Consider the following 4799-nt stretch of genomic DNA (forward strand, 5'->3'; position numbering starts at 1 on the left):
TTCTCATAGACGTGGACTGTTTGGCCCGCAATTTTTGGTTAAATTTACTTTTGTACTGGGGATTACATTTGGGCAATAGAAATAAGATGCATTCCTACTTCCTCCCCCAATTTATTGTTATAGTTGTTTTGTTTTATAGTTTTCATAATTCTTAATTTCTTCATTTGCATGCCAAAAGCATTATTTGACCTATAGTTTTGATGTATATGCATGCGTTTAAAACAATTCAGTATCACTACCCACACCCATTATATATGACAGCTCCCTTCCTTCTGATAACTTTGGACTGTTTCTTTGTTTTATGAAGTGAAGTCTTCCAAGGAGTGGAATTCTATAATTCTTTTTTTAAGGATATCTGTCATGGCACAGCACTCTACCATGACCATTCCAGAAAACCTTCAAGTGATCTTAGGTGTGTCAATACACAGTATACAATCAGCACTTGGTATTGACATGTCAAATAGTGCTTTAGAAAGCAAGTAGAAAGTTATTCTTAACATTTAGTTTTGCAGTGTGTGCACTACAAATGGGTTCTGTGGGTGGAATACATCTAATAGTTCAACAGCTCAGCTGTTGAACTATTGATGAACTCTAGTCATCTATCTATGCACATCATTTCTCTGGGCTCCTCAAAAAATCCAGGAGCCCATGGCCTGCCTCAAGGTAATGGATGCTTAGGCCATGTGAGGCAATTTTGCGGTAACTGATTTGAGGGAACTGATTTGAGGGAACAATTTTGCAGGAACTGATTTGAGGTGTTATGAAAGGGAAAATTATTTCATGTTTTCAAATGAGTTACATGATTTATTATGACTATAATTTGAACTATAACCAGAGAGAGCATTTTGTGAGACCTTCTGTTTATGATATTAGAACAAAGAAGCAAAGAAAACTTTGACTAAAATAAAATGCTCTTGGACTTTGTGAGTGAGGGTTACTATTTGCTGCTGTTCCCCAGGTAGCAAAATGGCTTAGTTGTTACCAATGGGTAATGCACAGGGTTTTAAGGTCAGAACTTTAGAACATAATCACCCTGAAGCCTGGATCTAGATGGATGATTTTGTCAGTTTGGAACTTTCTAACATTTTCTGATGTTTTTAATCAGAAGCAGGGAGTGTTCTTCCTGGGTGAAATTGGCAAAAGTTGGCAAGTTCTTATTAAAATTTGACCAGACATTCTCACCTGTCTTCACTAATCTATTTCCATTTCTGATGATTCTTAGTGTTGCTTTTGATTCCCATGACTGTCATGTTTAGGATTACCAATTCAGAGCTATCTACAGACTATAATCTCAAATTATAGTGCCAGATCTGAGACCCAGGGATGAATCCCGGTGATGTCAAAGAGAGCAGAATCTGGTGATGTTATAACAGTGAAAAGGAATAACTTCAGGTGATGTCATTAGGCATGGTAAATTAAATATCAGTCCCTACTATAGTATTTATACGAAAAAAATACACAACAAACACCAAGTCTAACAAATGTGAAAAACATGCTTACATTTGTCAAAACTAAGCTCTCATCTTGAAATTCCTACCCCTTGTCCTGAGGACTAAAGAAGGGGCATCCAGGACTGGAAATTTGAGAATTCCAATCAAGACTCACAACCCTAATTTAGGATAATACAGGGTTGTTGTAAGTGAATTCAACACCCACATAAGCAATGACAATTGTTGCAGGTTTCATTACCTATGCTGCCCAAACATGTCAACATGCTTTGATATTTGTCACCAATTTTGATTGTCAGAAATTCAGGAAACAATACGACCCCTTGAAGGATTACTAGATGCATCAAAGGTTTTTCTTTTTAGTCCAATGGAGAGTCAGCATAGTGCACACTGGTCAACAGCTCTTGAATCTCTACTCGGCGTTAAACATACAATGTGTGACCTTGTGCAACTTGGAGGAAGGTGAAAACAAACCCCGCTCTAATCTTGAGAAGGAAATGACATGATAGGTTCGTGTTAGGTGTGCCAGAAGCCTAAAATGACCTGAAGCCACAAAATACATCAGCGTGTAGAAATGCAGTTGTAGGGCATCTCCTTGGCCTTTATTGGACATTTATTTCCTTTTTGCTGTTTTTCATGTGTTTTTTTAAAAAACTATGAATTGGTGAGGTCTCAAACAAACTGAGTAGGTAGCATTTATTTATCTGTTTAAAACTATTCATTAAACAGTGTGCCATGCTCTCAGAATGGAGAAATAAAATAGTGAAAGTACCAGGCAGTCTGACAAAAAGAAGTAGCTGCTTGTGTCTCCGATAATTAAGATTTGCTTTGCAGTGACAACTCACAGAATGTAATGCACCAAGATTACTAGGAAGGCAGTGACATCTTGAGCTAGATAAGGGAGCACCTGTCTCTCTTTTGAGCTAGAAGGCAGTGCTAATTCTAACTGCTTACAATGCTTGTTACTTTGATTCAGAGGCAATTTGGATTTGTAGAGGGTCATTCTACACCAGAATCTGACTGTATTAGAGACCCACTGGCTACAGTTTATAATGTTCCGTAGTATCTGGGCCAGACTATGAAGCATCCATTTTTTTATGAACCTTATCATCCTTTTGCAATCTAAGCCAGCAGTTGTTTTGAATTATTTTTGGCAAAGCTCTTCATGAATACATGGAAATGGATCCATCTAGCAATGGCTTTCCAGTCCTGGAATTCTACCTGGGGCCTTACTTGTCAATAGATCAGGAAATGTGGGAAGCCTTTACATTTTTCAGGCAAGATTTTAAATTGAATTCATTCATTCACTTGCTAATTATTTATTATTTATTTATTTCCAGCATTTATACCCCGCCCTTCTCACTCGGGGGGACTCAGGGCAGCTTACAACAGTTGGCAACATTTAATGCCAAGAACATAATAATAAAACAAAAACAGTACATATCAATTAAAACTATAAAAAAATGGAACGCTTCACAAATTTGCGTGTCATCCTTGCGCAGGGCCATGCTAATCTTCTCTGTATCGTTCCAATTTTAGTATATGTGCTGCCGAACCTATATTTAGGTTCAGTCTCTCCTTCAATATATTTACCTTCAATATGTTCATGTATCTAATTTTTCTTTTCCTCATTTTATCCTCATATCCCCAAAAGGATGCTGAGTGAGAGAGGATGTGACTGGTCTTTGGTCAACTGAGTGGTCTCATGGCTGAAATGGGGAACTGAACCTGAATCGTCCACATCCTAGTCTAACATTCTAATCACTACATCACAACATAATTTATTAATATTTGAATTAATTCCCAAACCAGCTTAAATTGGGTTTGGTAATCAGGTGTCTAAGGCATGAAATATCCATCCACTTCAAAACATAACTTCTAAAGGACAGATAAATTGAATTGAAGAACCCTAGTGCATAGTATGTGCAAATGAATAATGTATTTTAAAAGGGAGATCTTTCAAATCTTCCCAAAGGCAAAACAGAGGTACTAAATGAGCACAAAATGAAGAGCCTTGTTAGGCTTCCAGAACTTATAGTGCATAGCAGAGCGCTTTACTTATTATTGCTATTTATTCATTGCCTATGCAACTTGCATTTCTCCCAGTATGGTCAAGGCTTTATAGCAAATTGTTCTCCCCACACTTTTAAGTGTAAAATGTTATGTGAGGTAGGTCAGGCTAATAGACTTGGCCAACTTCACTCGCTAGTGAATATCCTGCATCAGTGAAGAATTGTTTTTGGGTCTCTGAAGTCATAGTTCAGTACTCACTACTGTAGCATACTAGCTCACAGGATTCTGAGGAGGACAAGACACAATCTAATTTTATCATGGCAATTGGTTCTTGCAGTTGTCAATATGACCAGGGAACATGGGGCTTGCCATCATCATCTGAGTCAGAATAGAAGAATTGGTCAAACTTCCTTGTCAACCTCAAAGATGCCTATGGCTATAAGAGTCAGGTGATGAACTGTTTTCTTCTGCTTTGAATTAAATTAAATCTACTTCACCTGGCCTTGTTTTCCGTGATCTGGCTGCTTGACATACATATCTTTAAGAGTCTTGCTGTGATGGTTAGCACATGCTTCTGACTTCTCTTGTGAACCCCAGGTTATCACAAAATGAGACAGGGACAAATTCAGCTCATAGATGACGAGTCAGTAGTCATTGACCTTTAATTTCTAGTGTAATTTGCCATATGTATCCTTTGAAACAAAACCTGTTCTCAAGAAAATATTTCATGCCCACTAGTCACATTTGTTTCATTTGCTACTGTCCTTAGTGTCATGACTCCAAAGTGTTGTCATATTTCAGAATTTCAACCAAGTTGCCTGCAGTATTTTTAGTGCTTCTTTTTTAAAGCCAGCCTCACAATGGGGTTGCTTCACCAACAACCTAAATTGTAAATGACAGAAAGCACTGCTTCCTATCTTAAAAGTATTGGAGAGATTAAGGAAGTTTCTGATTTCTTTTCTCCTTTCCCCCATTCCTTGCTTCCTGTTGAAGGAAACAGAAAACATTATATGAAAACATTTCACATTATCTTACATAAAGGTGGAACCTGCTGGGAAGGGAAATATAATGTACATCTTGACAAGCTACTCACAGGCCTTGTTATGTCTATGTAATACACTATTCACAAAGCTATCATTTGGTGCAAAAATACTAAATATCTGGGGAAGGATTTGTCAGGTTTCACAATAAGCAGACCCATTTCAGATTTCTAATGGAAGCAGGCTGAATATTTGGAGCCTCCTATATATCTGGCACACTGATATGTAGTGGACTTCATGCCAGTGGGCAGTGAGCCGAGTTCAGGTATTAATTCAAGCTTCAATCTGTGATGCTGAA

General features: G+C 37.7%; 1 pseudogene; it reads right to left on the reverse strand.

Annotated features, from left to right (window-relative positions):
• Positions 1-2905: 2905 nt before the first annotated feature.
• Positions 2906-3004, reverse strand: LOC134298137 (U6 spliceosomal RNA; annotated as a pseudogene).
• Positions 3005-4799: the final 1795 nt, after the last annotated feature.

The sequence above is a fragment of the Anolis carolinensis genome, chromosome 3 (assembly GCF_035594765.1).
Source record: "Anolis carolinensis isolate JA03-04 chromosome 3, rAnoCar3.1.pri, whole genome shotgun sequence".
Classification (NCBI taxonomy): Eukaryota; Metazoa; Chordata; class Lepidosauria; order Squamata; family Dactyloidae; genus Anolis; species Anolis carolinensis.